This window comes from Zingiber officinale, chromosome 3B, assembly GCF_018446385.1.
Source record: "Zingiber officinale cultivar Zhangliang chromosome 3B, Zo_v1.1, whole genome shotgun sequence".
NCBI lineage: Eukaryota > Viridiplantae > Streptophyta > Magnoliopsida > Zingiberales > Zingiberaceae > Zingiber > Zingiber officinale.
The window spans coordinates 29707635-29725242 of record NC_055991.1 but is presented as its reverse complement, the minus strand read 5'-3'; positions in this window follow the sequence as shown (position 1 = coordinate 29725242).

The window sequence follows — 17608 nt, the reverse complement described above, 5'->3', positions numbered from 1 at the left end:
TATTATTTCCCAAATGGATTTCTTTATAATACATAACAAAGCATCTCAATGTGAGGACATAGTTGGATCGAAAAAAATTTAGATATCTCCATAATGGTATGATATTGTCCACTTTGAGCCTAAGCCCTGATAGTTTTACTCTTGGGCTCTACCCAAAAGGCCTTATGCTAATGGAGATATCTTTCTTTTATAACCCCATGATCTTTCCCATGTGTTTTCAATGTGGGATTATATTTACAACCTTGCAACCCCAACAATCCCCCCCTCCCTCAAACAAAGGACCACAGGCTTCCCATGTCCGATCCTCGACCCACCAGGTCTTCCTGCCCCTCGGTCCACCCGACCTACTAGGACTTCCTTGTCTAGCCGCAACTAGGACTTCCTGACTAGTGTCTAGTCCTCTTGATCCGAACATAGGAGCCCCCACTTTCTTTGTTCGAGGTCAATATTGTACTCACATGGCTCAATCAGATCATAACTCTTGTGCACAGTCGGCGATTAAACCTTCTGGCAGTCCGGGATCTAATACCAATTGTTGGATCGAAAAGAATTTAGATATCTCCATAATGGTATGATATTGTCCACTTTGAGCCTAAGCCCTCATAATTTTGCTATTGGGCTCTACCCAAAAGGCCTCATGCCAATGGAGATATCTTTTTTTTATAAACTCATGATCTTTCTCATGTGGTTTCAATGTGGGACTATGTTTGCAACCTTACAACCCCAACAGACATGTATCAAAACGGCTGGCCTTATAGGCCGACCGGGATATACTCAGCCGACAATATGATCAGAGAATTCCAATAACTTGTCAGGCTAACAACTATGTGTCAGAAAATATTCTTCTAGAAACTTCTTCAGAGACCATTGTATCTCCCATTAGTAGACCATTTATAACAACATATTCCCTCATCAACCTCAGTAATAACAGAAGCTATAAACAACAAAAGAGGTATACATGTGGGTAAATGGAAGATTCCTCAGATAATTATTGCACATTGCCTAGGTTGTACACTTTCCTTTACCTAACAAACTCTGACACACTTTGTCACCTCATGATTATGAAGAATATGTGAGGTGGTACATAAAAAGGGAGTCCTCTCTAGGGCGAAGGTATGTTCTGGGAACATTAACAACTTTACTCTTGCGTGCACGTTCTCTACTGTTCTTCAATCACTTATCCAGACTGGTACTAACTTGAGCATTGGCAGGCCTTCACCAGGGACTCCCCGTGGTTTCTAGGCGCTGACATTTTGTTGGCTCATCTATGTGTGCGCAGGAGCAGAAGGAAACTTTGTCATGGAGTAAAAGTCCTTCTTTTAGTCAACCATCGATCCACCATACCCGACGCGCTATTTCTGCAGCTTTCAAATAAGATCAAATTTAGCGTCGTATGTGGAAACTTTTGCCTGAATCTGAAAATGAGAGATGGAAGAAGTTGGATGACTCACCACTATTACCCTAATACAAGAAAATCTAGATCTACTCATCAATGCCCGAGCAAAAAAACTATTGCAACAATAATAATAAGGAGCTACCAATGGCACTCTGCCACCACATAATCCCGTTGCATCAACAACCGGTCATCAGAGGGAGAGAGAAGCAAGGGAGGAAGGCCCGACTCATTTATCGCTCGTGTCCCATTCACCAGTCCTATGCTATCAAGCTCTCTTACACCCCGCTTGAGCATATGGGCCAAGAGAGACCACATCAAGAATCCTCTAGAGAAGCACCTATCCGAGACGGACCCAAAGGAAAATCTCCAATAGCTTGTAGTTCTCCGGAGCATATTAGCACCCCATTCTCTCATAGGGTGCTAGAAGATAAGCTATAGAAACATTACTAAACCTTGGCAATAGGGGAATACTCAGTGCCAACTGACCTTGAGGATCATCTCCTCAAATTTGAGCACATTGCCCTCCTGCACCAATATACTGATGGTGTGAAGTGTTGAGTGTTTCTCACACACTCGCTGGCTCAACATAAAGTTGGTTTAAGCGATTACCAACTGAATCCATCTGCAACTTCAAGGATTTCCATAAGGTTTTTCTCCATCACTTTGTCAGCAAACGTCGTTACTAGAAAACACCCTTGAGCCTTTTCTTGCTCGAGCAGGGGCCCAAAGAGACACTTAGGGCCTATATCAAGAAATTTAATCAAGTGGTTATGGATGTTCCTATGGCCACCACTGAGATTCTGGTGAGTGTCTTCTCCTAGGGGCCTTACAGATAATGATTTCTTCCGCTCCCTGATTAGGAGGCCCCTAAGAAACTTTGATCATCTATTGGATCGGGCGACTGAGTTTATCAATGTTGAAGAGGCGCAGGCTGCTCAAAAGGAGGTCACGGCACCAGCTATGGTTTGAATGCCCGAATGCCAAGCATTACTCTTTCCGCCACATTGAGGGCCCCGAATAGGTCCTAGCCTTGACACTAAGAATCACGACCTCAGGACATGTAGCATGTGGAGGCCAAGCGGGAAAGATATGTTGGGTTTTTCGGGCCGCGAAAACCGCGTTTTCGCGTCGCGGAAACCCCGAAAACCCCAAAGCCAACGGATCCGTGCAAAGAAAAATTTTGAAAACTACGAATACGAGTTTCTACCGAGATCTACTCCTAGATCTACATGAAAAAGGGTTATACCTTTGAAGCGAAGCCCTTCGCGTTCCCGCTCGTCCAAACGGTGTCGGATCTCAAGAGTATCAAAATAGATACTCCTCTAGAAGTATCCACACGAACTAATTAGGTGGAGAAAACCTAAACGAAGGTGTGCTAGCACCTTGATAGGTCACGGCAAGAGAGGAGAAGAGGGAGAGGGAGAGCTTGAGAGGAAGAAGAGAGAGTGAATGCACACATGAATAAAAAATTCATTCCACACCACACCATAGTGGCCGGCCACATTCAAAAGAATGTAACTCCCATTTTGCATTAAGTGCAATTAATGTGTAGCCATTAAAGTGAAGAATTGTAACCTCCATGAGGTGGCATCTCACTTAATTAATCATGATGATGTGAAGCATCATCATTGGTTCACATCTTGCCAACTCACTAATGATGTGGCAAAAAGTCAAGTCAAACTTGACTCTTTCTCTTCCTCTCAAGTCAAGTCAAACTTGACTTAATCTCTCTCATGGTTGATCTAATCCAACCATTTAATTCAAGCCAATTTAATTTAATGAATCTAATTCATTTAATTAAATTGATTCAATGAGTCATAATCTAAATTAGACTCATTGAACACATGAATCAACTTGAGTCCAACTCAAGTTAGCCCAATTAGGATTACTCTTAATCCAATTTGATTCATCAAATGAATCTAATCCTCTTGGTTCATCATATGAACCTAATCTCCATCTAATTGTCCTTAGTGTGTGACCCTATAGGTTCTTGCAACGTTGGCAATGCCCCTAAACCTATTTAGGATCATAAGTAATGAGCGGTATCTAGCAACACATCATTACTACCCAAGTTACAAGAATGTTGAGATCCAACATCACCTTGTGACTACTAATTGTGACTCCTCACAAAATATGACAAGTGTCCTTCTATCCTAGACATCTAGATTGATCAATGTGGGGCATAGACCGTGTCATCCTCTGACCAATCTAAATCTTGAACTCCAAGTAGACTCACTCAATCAAATGAGCTCAATATCCTATATTGACTCATTTGGGCATAACCATGTGGTCTCACTCTATCAAGAATATCGATGTCGCTCGTCATATAGGAGGATAGATCCCATCTACATCACTCATCCCTCTGCATAATTACATACCCAGTAATCGCCTTTATAGTCCACCCAGTTACGGGTGACGTTTGACGAAACCAAAGTACATAACTCCTTATGTAGGGATCCATGGTGACTTCAGGTCCAAGAACTAGTAGTCATACTAATAGCCACATGAGAAAGTATATGACACTCATATAACTATCCATGATACTTTCTCATGGTGGGTCATTCAGTATACATTCTCCAATGCATACCCATGTGTCAACTTGATATCTTTATATCCATGACTTGTGAGATCAAGTCATCGAGTTGACCTACATGCTAGTCTTATTGCAGTAACATTGTCCCTGAATGTTAATACTTGACTAGGAATGATTTAGAGTAGTGTTCCCTATATCATCTCACTATCGATTTAGTTAACCGATTGATATAGGTAAGAACCTTCTACTCAAGGACGTTATTATACTTAGTTTATTTGGCACCAATACAAGTAAGTATAATAACCAAAAACCAAATACCTTTATTTATATAGAATATAATACAATAATTCCATAGTACAATCATCAAATGATTGGCTCTATGGCTCTAGCTGACAATCTCCCACTAGCACTAGTGCTAATCAGTGTAGGCTCTAAGCCCCAATGACCTAGTGTGACCATCATGCTTCCTTTGTGCCAAAGCCTTGGTCAAGGGATCTGCGATGTTAGCCTCTGTAGGTACTCTGCAAATCTTCACATCTCCTCTCTCGATGATCTCTCGAATGAGATGGAAGCATCGTAGTATGTGTTTGGTCCGCTGGTGTGAGCGAGGTTCCTTCGCCTGTGCTATAGCTCCATTGTTGTCACAATAGAGCTCAATAGGGTCAGCAATGCTAGGAACCACCCCAAGTTCAGTGATGAACTTGCGAATCTAAACTTCAATGTACTCGACCTCTATTGTAGAATCGGCTACTATGTCCTGCTTGAACTCTTCTCACACCACCATTAATGCAAAATCGAACCACATTGCGATCGGTAATCATCACGATCGGTCTGGAAGGCATCAACCGTAACCCTTCTGACTAGCTCATCATTGCCTCCATATATCAAGAAATATTCTTTAGTCCTTCTCAAGTACTTAAGAATATTCTTGACGCTATCGATTTCACCTGGATCGACTAGTATCTGCTCGTCATGCTCAAAGCATACGAGACATCGGTCAGTACATAGCATGGCGTACATGATAGATCTATGGCTGAAGCATAAGGGATCGATCCATGCGGTCTCTCTCTCTATAAGAGGGGCCTTGAGGGGTCAGTGGAATGTGACATTGTGAATTTCCTTCTTGGAGTTACAGAGCAAACAAGTACCTTGTCAATGTATGTACTCTGACTTAGGCCAAGCAATCTCTTAGATCTATCTCTATAGATCTGTATCCCTAAAATGCGGGATGCCTCACCTAAGTCCTTCATTGAGAGACAAGTCCCTAGCCAAGTCTTGACAGACTGTCGCAAAGGGATGTCTTTCCCAATGAGCAGTATGTCATCCACATACAATATGAGGAAGACAACTGTGTTCTCTACAACCTTCTTGTAGACACAAGGCTCATCTTCGTTCTTGATGAAACCAAACTGTTTGATTGCATCATCGAATCGAAGATTCCAGCTCCGAGAAGCTTTCTTTTGTCCATAAATGTACCTATGCAGCTTGCATACTCTGCTAGTATGCTGTGGATCTACAAAACCCTCAGGTTGTGTCATGTACACATCCTCGAGTAGGTTTCCATTCAGAAACGCGGTTTTGACGTCCATCTGCCAGATCTCGTAATCGTGGTAAGCTGCAATAGCAAGCATGATCCGAATGGACTTAAACATCGCTACTGGAGAAAAGGTTTCATCATAGTCAATACCATGAATCTGCTTGAAACCTTTAGCTACCAAGCGACCCTTATAGATAAGTCCAACCATGTCAGTCTTTCGCTTAAAGACCCACTTACACCCTATGGGTTTTACCCCTTCAGGTGGATCAACCAAAGTCCATACTTGGTTGGTGTACATGGAATCCATTTCGGATCTCATGTCTTCTAGCCATTTCTCAGAATCTGGTCTCATCACAGCTTCCTGATAGGTGGTAGGCTCATCCTCTATGAGCACAACGTCATCATGGTCAGACAAGAGAAATGAATATCTCTCAGGCTGATGACGTACCCTATCAGACCTGCGAAGAGGTATGTCTACTTGAACTGGTTGTTGTTCCTCAACTTCTTGTGGAACAACATCATCCACAACACTTTGTGGTTCCAGTTCAATTTCCATCGAGGCATCAGTGCTATTGTTCGCATCTTGAACTTCTTCAAGATCGAACGCGCTCCCACTAGTCTTTCTAGAAACAAAGTCCCTTACTAGAAAGACCCCAGTCTTTGCCACAACTACCTTGTGCTGACTAGGAATGCAGAAGTAATATCCCTTAGTTTCCTTGGGATATCCAATAAAGTAGCACTTGTCGGATTTGGGTCTTAACTTGTCTGAGACATGACATCGAACGTAAGCCTCACAATCCCAAATCCTCATGAAAGACACCTGGGCATCTCTCCCAGTCCATATCCTATATGGTGTCTTTATCACGACCTTGGATGGAACTCGGTTGAGTATAAAAGTTATCGTGTCTAGAGCATAACCCCAAAGGTATGTCGGAAGATTTGTGTGACTCATCATAGATCGCACCATATCTAATAGGGTACGATTCCTCCTTTCGGATACACCATTCCACTGTGGTGTTCCAGGAGGAGTGAGTTGGGATAGGATCCCACACTCTGCTAGATAGTCACGAAACTCATGGCTAAGGTATTCTCCACCTCGATCTGATCGAAGTATCTTAATACTCTTGCCAAGCTGGTTCTGTACTTCATTCTTGAATTCTTTGAACTTTTCAAAGGATTCAGACTTATGTGTCATCAAGTACACATAACCATATCTACTGAAGTTATCAGTAAATGTGATGAAGTACCTATAACCACCTCTAGCAGCAACATTGAAAGAGCCACATACATCACTATGTATGAGTCCTAACAAATCAGTCGCTCTTTCGCTGTGCCCACTAAAGGGAGTCTTGTTCATCTTGCCTCGTAGGCATGACTCGCATATCTCATATGATTCAAAATCAAATGAGTCTAGCAAACCATCCTTATGGAGCTGGGATAGGTTTGGTTCAGGTCATTTGACTTGAACCTCTTGGTATTTATGTTATAGATAGGGCTCTCAAGGTCTAGAATATAGAGTCCATTTATCAGAGGTGCACTACAATAGAACATATCGTTTAAATAGACGGAACAACATTTGTTCTTTATTGTAAACGAGAAACCTTTCTTGTCCAATCAAGAAACTGATATAATGTTCTTAGTTAACGCAGGCACATAACAACAATCGACTAACTCTAGTACAAGCCCAGAGGGAAGAGATAGAAAGTAAGTCCCTACAGCAACAGCAGCAACCCGTGCTCCATTGCCTACTCGTAGGTTCACCTCGCCCTTTGTCAATGCCCTGCTATTTCTCAACGCCTGCACATCAGTACAAATGTGAGAAGCACATCCAGTATCTAATACCAATGATGTAGAAATAGATAGATTGACTTCTATAACATATATACCTGAAGTGGAAGTCTCACTTCGCTTCTTCTTAAGATCCTCCAAGTATACCTTGCAGTTCCTCTTCCAGTGCCTGGTCTGACCACAGTGGAAGCAGGTAGCATCCTTGGCGACCCCTCCTTTAGGCTTCAATGCATTGCCTTTGCCCTTGGCTTGGGACTTTCCCTCGCCTTTGGGCTTGCCCTTGCCCTTATGTTTCTGAACCATCATAACAGTGTTGGGCTTTGCCTTCTAAAGGTTCAGTTCAGCAGTTCTTAACATGCTAAGCAGCTCGGGCAGTGGCTTGTCAATTTCGTTCATATTGTAGTTTAGAACGAATTGACTGTAGCTATCCTACAAGGATTGCAAGATTAGGTCAGTAGCCAGCTCTTGGCCAAGTGGGAACCCCAACCTTTGTAGGTTCTCTATGTACCCAATCATTTTGAGTACATATGGGCCTACGGGAGCCATCTTGTACTGAAATAATGCCCTAGAGATCTCAAATCTCTCATGCCTCGCTTGTCCTTGATACAATTGGCGAAGATGTTCAACCATATCGTAAGAGCCCATTAACTCGTGTTGCTTCTCGAGTTCATGGTCGCGAGCATTAGACAAGACACATCTAATCGTCATCTTGATGCTTCTTGAAAGCATCTCGGTCAGCTAGTGGGCATGGCGGAGGAGCCTCGGAATGGGCTGCTCCAGCGTTTACGTTCTTGGGTGAGAACTATTCTCAGGTTCCTGTACCAGTCCAGGAAGTTTGCTCCGTTGAGCTTATCCTTCTCAAGGACAGATCGCAGGGAGAAGGTGTTCGTATTCGACGTCATGGTAATCTACAACAGAAATAAATGCAGAAATAAGTATCATATTCTTAATCATTTAATTAGGCCTTTAACTAAATGATGCTCCCACTGAATTCTATAATTCATGTGGGACAAGATCCACATCATACTAACCCTTGAGTTAGCTTTGGCTAATACGCCCAAGACTTAGTATGATCGGTAGGTAACGATTACCAATTACATCTCTATGCAACTCTTGTTTATAGCATCAAAATCCGCATTTATATTAAAACTCGAGTTAGCTTTGGCTAATACGCCCAAGAGTTAATATAAACGTGATTTTGACCTATCTACCAACCATTGGATAATGTCTATAGTTAAACTCGATCAAATTGAGTTAACTAGTTACTCAATCTAATTGAGTTGTACTCACCCATGTGTTGATAGGCGGGACCAAAATTGTCCCTCCGTACCCTACCAAGATAGTATGTGTTGCTCTGCTTTGGCAGATTCAACAACAACATGCGATCGAGGTAGTGGTAGGTATCACGACATGGTAGGCATTACGAGTTGACTCGATTTAGATCTAATCTAAACGATGATGCGTATCATATACTCGATAGATCTAATCTAATCGAAGGGTGCATCATGTGCACGACTTAGATCTAATCTAATCGTTAGGCACTAATTAATTACTTAATTAACTAGCATGCATCACATACACACAAAAGCAATTAATTAAATAATTTTGTGATTATGTCATGGCCCTACTACGATCTTCTCAAGCCAACGAGAAGATCAGATGGTCAACCTAAGGTCAACAGCTTCTCAAGCTCCTTCCTTTGACCACCTCGTGTTGCTCGCGCCCTCCTCGTAACTCCGTCTCGAATGGACCTTCCACCACTTCAAAATTTACATAACATTTTGAAACTCGAGTTAAATTCGAGTCTAAATCTAATTTACAACAAGAATAAAAAGAAAGGCACGACGCGCAGGTCGCGAAAAAAAAATAAAATACAACACGCACATCACATCACGGCACGCAGGCCGTATTATGAATTACAACACAAATTATCCAATCAAATTGGGTCTTTGGGCCATGATGTAACACCCCACCCTCCTCACTACTAGTCTGTGAGGGCGGAGGGCTACTGGACTACTAACTTTACTTAACTATCCTTGTTCACATGTTGATAGAAATTCCTAAAACTCTCGGAGAACTCAAAACATACAATTAACTAGCAGCGAAAGACTAAATGACTCATCTAATACATTCTACTCAACTCTTTGTTAATAAATTCTTATGCTAAATCCCAAGGCTTCTATAGTCCAGGCATCACACATCCATCCGCACCTCCTTGTCGCCTTCCTTTATTATAGCTTTTCCTTTCCTTTATCTACAGTAAGAGGAAATGCATCTATAAGCAAAATTGCTTAGTAAGCGCTATCTAACTCACAAAACTCGAGTATGCATGTAAGCTGAAAGAAATCTAGAAACTGAATGCTCATCTAATAACAAACGAAACATAGCATACTGAAATACTAAACATGTAAGCAAATCTAAACAACATGTTAGTATATAAGAAAGCTAAACTTGCTGAATTTTAAACTTATGTGAAGCTTATTTCTTTTGTTTGAAAACTTATACTTTAATACTTCAAAATAATAATTAACTTTCTTCTTGGGCCCGACAACTGTACTTCCTATGCGCGTTCCCTAACTAGACCCGAGATCGGTCTACCAGGGCCAAGACCTCGGAATTGGACACCTGGATTTGTTTAACGACAACCTCGAAAGTCGGATACTAGCCTCTTAAATAAAGTAAAATACTTGTTATCTTTTATTACTTCTAATATATAATGCCTCGGCATTTTCTTTAAGCACATTGTGTGCCAAAATCCCTAAAGTCTTGACTTTGGGATCTACTTAAGGCCTTGGTCTTTCTCTTTCTTTTCTTTATCTTTCTTACACTTGTTAATACCTCTAATAAAAGAATGCTTCTTTAAAAACTGAAATGTTTAAACAAATTCTAACTTTGAAATGCATAAACAAAAATCTGCATACTATGCTAATCAAAATTCTGCATACTATTCTAATCAAGATTCTGTATTCTATGCTACACTATTTCTGCATACTATGCAAACATAAAATCTGCACTATAAGCTTAATTAAAATCTGCACTAAAAGCCTACATAAAAATCTGCACTATAAGCTTAATTAAAATATGTACTATAGGCTTAATTAAAAATTTGCACTATAAGCGCTTAATTAAAATCTGCAATATAAGCTCTACATAAAAATCTGCATTATAAGCTTAATTAAAATCTGCACTATAGCATAAAAATCTGCACTATAATCGCTCAATTAAAATCTGCAATATAAGCTCTACATAAAAATCTGCATTATAAGCTTAATTAAAATATGCACTATAGGCATAAAAATCTGCATTATAAGCTAATTAAAATCTGCAATATAAACTCTACATAAAATCTGCATTATAAGCTTAATTAAACACTATAGGCTTAATTAAAAATCTGCACTATAAGCGCAATTAAAATCTGTAATATAAGCTCTACATAAAAATCTGCATTGTAAGCAATTAAAATCGCACTATAGGCAATTAAAATCGCACTATAAGCTTCTTATGCTTGATTCAAGAAAAACAAAGGTTGAAACTACTCTTCGGTGAGAAGCACTTACCTTGATTCTTGGACTCACAAGAATAAAAAACTAGGACCTTGGCCGCCGGAGATGATGCCTAACTCCCTTTCGTTTTCGCCATCGTACGCAGAAGAGAAGGAGAGAATGGTTTAAGTCACGGGAAAACAGAGCATTAACTTATCCCTTTTTATAACTTAATATTTCTGTTAACTCCTTAAATAAATTCGCTATCTTTTCTAAACACACAAATCCAACATCAACTTATCCCTTTTATAATCCAATATTCTGTTAATTATCTTAAATAAATTCGCTACCTTTTCCAAACAGATAAATCCAACATCAACTTATCCCTTTTATAATATTCTGTTAACTATCTTAAATAAATTCGCTACCTTTTCTAAACAGACAAATCCAAGATCAACTTATCTCTTTTATAATCCAATATTCTGTTAACTATCTTAAATAAATTCGCTGCCTTTTTTAAACAGAAAAATCCCGGTTCAGGTCCGAGGTCGTGGGTTCAATTCTCGACTTGGATATTTTTTTTGTCGAAACTTCCTTCGTTTAGTAAAAATACCAAACGACCTCCAAAAATTACATAAAAATACTCTAAAAATTTCTAAAAATCCCTAGAATATTTCTATAGGATTTTGAAATATTTTTAAATTACTTTTAGGACTCTAATTGAGGAAATTTGGGTCGTTACAATTCCCCATATCTTATAAAAAGTTCATCCTCGAACTTAGAATAATTCTATGGCATGTTCTCTACCTTGTACATACATTAGTTAGCGTCCATAATCTAATGTACTAAGGAAAACCACATCAAAGGTATCTTAGGACCTCCTAACCTACATACAATGAACATAAGCATAAGCAGTGACATAAGCATGACAACATAAATGTAAGCATGGTAGATGAACTAAACATAATGATAGACTCGATCACAAGCATGTCCATATGCATAGGCAAAAACATAACATGAACATAACGTAGACCTAAACATAAACGTAAATATAAACATAGCATGACTTGAACATACTTGCATGCATACTCATAAACATACTATTGTGGTGGCCTAGTTGCACTTAGTAGTACCATAACATAAGTTGTTGATCAGACAACTACTCTAGCGCTAGGTTGGTAGGGGTCCGAACTTAGGACCGGAGTTCCCCTTTATTCTGGCGTGCTCACCGGGCTTAGGTCCCCGGATCATACCACCATCCCAGAACATATCTTGTTTGATTCTCGCGCGCTCACTGGGCTTAGGTCCCCAGATCATACCACCATCCCAGAACATATCTTGTTTGATTCTGGCGCGCTCACCGGGCTTAGGTCCCCGGATCATACCACCATCTCAGAACACATCTTGTTTGATTCTGGCGCGCTCACCGGGCTTTGGTCCCCGGATCATACCACCATCCCAGAACACATCTTGTTATGTAAAAGAAACTAAGCAGAATTCTTAACTTTATAAGCACTTCTAAACATCTCCCTATTCTGTACATATAATCTAATACTTCTAAGGATTTCTCTTTACTATAAAGAATAAAGAAAAGCATACTAAAAATTAAATACTTTCTTACTTGAAGACGGCAAGGTTGGTGCTGATGTGTGATGTTGGAGAATAGGAACTACTCTGAAACCAACTTGTAACACCCCACCCTCCTCACTACTGGTCTATGAGGGCGGAGCGCTACTGGACTACTAACTTTACTTAACTATCCTTGTTCACATGTTGATAGAAATTCCTAAAACTCTCGGAGAACTCAAAACATACAATTAACTAGCAGCGAAAGACTAAATGACTCATCTAATACATTCTACTCAACTCTTTGTTAATAAATTCTTATGCTAAATCCCAAGGCTTCTATAGTCCAGGCATCACACATCCATCCGCACCTCCTTGTCGCCTTCCTTTACTATAGCTTTTCCTTTCCTTTATCTGCAGTAAGAGGAAATGCATCTATAAGTAAAATTGCTTAGTAAGCGCTATCTAACTCACAAAACTCGAGTATGCATGTAAGCTGAAAGAAATCTAGAAACTGAATGCTCATCTAATAACAAACGAAACATAGCATACTGAAATACTAAACATGTAAGCAAATCTAAACAACATGTTAGTATATAAGAAAGCTAAACTTGCTGAATTTTAAACTTATGTGAAGCTTATTTCTTTTGTTTGCAAACTTATACTTTAATACTTCAAAATAATAATCAATTTTCTTCTTGGGCCCAGGCGTAGTACCATCTTATGCGCGTTCCCTAATAGGTTGGGGTAGCGAGCCACCAATCCTAAAAGAGCATACCTCGGTCTACCAGGGCCAAGACCTCGGAATTGGACACCTAGATTTGTTTAATGACAACCTCGGAAGTCGGGTACTAGCCTCTTAAATAAAGTAAAATACTTGTTATCTTTTATTACTTCTAATATATAATGCCTCGGCATTTTCTTTAAGCACCTTGTGTGTCAAAATCCCTAAAGTCTTGACTTTGGGATCTACTTAAGGCCTTGGCCTTTCTCTTCTTTTTTTTTTATCTTTCTTACACTTGTTAATACCTCTAATAAAAGAATGCTTCATTAAAAACTGAAATGTTTAAACAAATTCTAACTTTGAAATGCATAAACAAAAATCTGCATACTATGCTAATCAAAATTCTACATACTATTCTAATCAAGATTCTGCATTCTATGCTACACTATTTCTGCATACTATGCAAACATAAAATCTGCACTATAAGCTTAATTAAAATCTGCACTATAAGATAAGCGCAATTAAAATCTGCAATATAAGCTCTACATAAAAATCTGCATTATAAGCTTAATTAAAATCTGCACTATAGGCTTAATTAAAAATCTGCACTATAATCGCTAATTAAAATCTGCAATATAAGCTCTACATAAAATCTGCATTATAAGCAATTAAAATCTGCACTATAGGATTAAAATCTGCATTATAAGCGCTTAATTAAAATCTGCAATATAAGCTCTACATAAAAATCTGCATTATAAGCAATTAAAATCTGTACTATAGGCAATTAAAATTTACACTATAGCTTAATTAAAATCGTAATATAAGCTCTACATAAAATGCATTATAAGCAATTAAAAATACTAAAGCTTAATTAAAAATCTGCACTATAAGCGCTTCTTATGCTTCGAATTCAAGAAGAACAAAGGTCCGAAACTACTCTTACTGCAGGTGAGAAGCGCTTACCTTGATTCTTGGACTCACAACCGAATAAAAAAAGGCTTCTAGGACCTTTCGTTTTCTGCCGGAGATGATGCCCTAACTCCCTTTCGTTTTCTGCCCGGGCTCCGCCATCGTACGCAAAAGAGAAGGAGAGAATGGTTTAAGTCACGGGAAAACAGAGCATCAACTTATCCCTTTTTATAACTTAATATTTCTGTTAACTCCTTAAATAAATTCGCTATCTTTTCTAAACAGACAAATCCAACATCAATTTATCCCTTTTATAATCCAATATTCTGTTAATTATCTTAAATAAATTCGCTACCTTTTCTAAATAGACAAATCCAACATCAACTTATCCCTTTTATAATATTCTGTTAACTATCTTAAATAAATTCGCTACCTTTTCTAAACAGACAAATCCAAGATCAACTTATCCCTTTTATAATCCAATATTCTGTTAACTATCTTAAATAAATTCGCTGCCTTTTTCAAACAGAAAAATCTGTTTGCCCACCTGGTCAGCTGGGTTTTGACTGAGTCAAAGGTCGTGGGTTTAATTCTCGGTTTGGATATTTTTTTTGTCGAAACTTCCTTCGTTTAGTAAAAATACCAAATGACCTCCAAAAATTACATAAAAATACTCTAAAAATTTCTAAAAATCCCTAGAATATTTCTATAGCATTTTTAAATATTTTTAAATTACTTTTAGGACTCTAATTGAGGAAATTTGGGTCGTTACACATGACTATCACAAAAATAATATAAAATTCAAAATTATATATTTCTATAATTTTCTGTAATTTTTCTATAATTTTTACAATTTTTACGAGTACAATTTCCCGGCGGTTCCATTTAGCGGTTTTTGGGCGCAATCGCGGAACGAATCCCCTTGCGGGGGGGGCTAGGGGCAACGCCCCTACCCGCGATCTAACCATCGCGAGGGTTCCATTGCGATCTAACAGTGCCTTAGCCCGCTGTCCCAAAAGGTTTTGGGGCGAAACTTGGCCGTTTTAGAAAATTCTTCTCGGTAGTCGAAGCCTACAAGTATCGAAACACTTGTGCTTCGCTTCTACGAGAAAAATACCCATAAAAACTATAAAAATCATAAATTTACAGAATATTACAGAACTGAAAAGTTTTCATAAAACACAAAATAAACTCGTATTCATCTTCGCACGTGGCTCTGATACCACTGTTGGGTTTTTCGGGAAGCCAACGGATCCGTGCAAAGAAAAATTTCGAAAACTACGAATACGAGTTTCTACCGAGATCTACTCCTAGATCTACATGAAAAAGGGTTATACCTTTGAAGCGAAGCCCTTCGCGTTCCCGCTCGTCCAAACGGTGCCAGATCTCAAGAGTATCAAAATAGATACTCCTCTAGAAGTATCCACACGAACTAATTAGGTGGATAAAACCTAAACGAAGGTGTGCTAGCACCTTGATAGGTCACGGCAAGAGAGGAGAAGAGGGAGAGGGAGAGCTTGAGAGGAAGAAGAGAGAGTGAATGCACAAATGAATGAAAAATTCATTCCACACCACACCATAGTGGCCGGCCACATTCAAAAGAATGTAACTCCCATTTTGCATTAAGTGCAATTAATGTGTAGCCATTAAAGTGAAGAATTGTAACCTCCATGAGGTGGCATCTCACTTAATTAATCAAGATGATGTGGAGCATCATCATTGGTTCACATCTTGCCAACTCACTAATGATGTGGCAAAAAGTCAAGTCAAACTTGACTCTTTCTCTTCCTCTCAAGTCAAGTCAAACTTGACTTAATCTCTCTCATGGTTGATCTAATCCAACCATTTAATTCAAGCCAATTTAATATAATGAATCTAATTCATTTAATTAAATTGATTCAATGAGTCATAATCTAAATTAGACTCATTGAACACATGAATCAACTTGAGTCCAACTCAAGTTAGCCCAAATAGGATTACTCTTAATCCAATTTGATTCATCAAATGAATCTAATCCTCTTGGTTCATCATATGAACCTAATCTCCATCTAATTGTCCTTAGTGTGTGACCCTATAGGTTCTTGTAACGTTGGCAATGCCCCTAAACCTATTTAGGATCATAAGTAATGAGCGGTATCTAGCAACACATCATTACTACCCAAGTTACAAGAATGTTGAGATCCAACATCACCTTGTGACTACTAATTGTGACTCCTCACAAAATATGACAAGTGTCCTTCTATCCTAGACATCTAGATTGATCAATGTGAGGCATAGACCGTGTCATCCTCTGACCAATCTAAATCTTGAACTCCAAGTAGACTCACTCAATCAAATGAGCTCAATATCCTATATTGACTCATTTGGGCATGGCCATGCACTTCGTGGTCTCACTCTATCAAGAATATCGATGTCGCTCCCGTCATATAGGAGGGATAGATCCCATCTACATCACTCACATCCCTCTGCATAATTCGTTACATACCCAGTAATCGCCTTTATAGTCCACCCAGTTACGGGTGACGTTTGACGAAACCAAAGTACATAACTCCTTATGTAGGGATCCATGGTGACTTCAGGTCCAAGAACTAGTAGTCATACTAATAGCCACATGAGAAAGTATATGACACTCATATAACGATCCATGATACTTTCTCATGGTGGGTCATTCAGTATACATTCTCCAATGCATACCCATGTGTCAACTTGATATCTCTATATCCATGACTTGTGAGATCAAGTCATCGAGTTGACCTACATGCTAGTCTTATTTCATTAACATTGTCCCTGAATGTTAATACTCGACTAGGAATGATTTAGAGTAGTGTTCCCTATATCATCTCACTATCGGTTTAGCAAACCGATTGATATAGGTAATAACCTTCTACTCAAGGACGTTATTATACTTAGTTTATTTGGCACCAATACAAGTAAGTATAATAACCAAAAACCAATTATCTTTATTTATATAGAATATGATACAACAAGTCCATAATACAATTATCAAATGATTGGCTCTAGGGCTCTAGCTAACAAGATATCCCGAGCCCCCTCGGGGAGCCATGAGGTTGTGGTGCATATACTACCGATCAGCCACCCATGACACTAAGGATTGCTACAGTCTGGTGAATTTTCAGAACAATAATCAAAGAGTCCATTGACATTCACCGCCCCCAACCGACGCCCTTATCAAAGGCCAAATGGCTCACCCAAGAGGGACCAGCAAGAGGATGAGCGACGTCGAAGGAGGCCCCCACCACCAACTGACCAGGTGCAAGCTCTTGTCCGGGCCTAGCCCGAGCTCCCAACCCAGCTGGAGGAAAATTGTAAAAATGCTGCCCAGGGAGATATTAGCATGATCGCTAGTGGCCCTACTAATGGGAACTCCAACCAAGCGAGAAAGTCACACGCTCATTGATTGAAGATTCACATGGTCGGTTGCAATACACAACAAGCGGTCAGACCTGAAATTAGCTTCGAGCCAAAATACCTAGAAGGGGTGGAAGTCCCCTATAATGATATTTTAATAATTAAGGTTGCTATAGCCAATTACAATATCCATTATACTTTTGTTGATACAGGTAGTTCAGTCAATATCATCTTTAAACAATCATTTGAGCAATTGTAGATAGACCCAAGCGAACTCCAACCCATGACCACCCCTCTATATCGG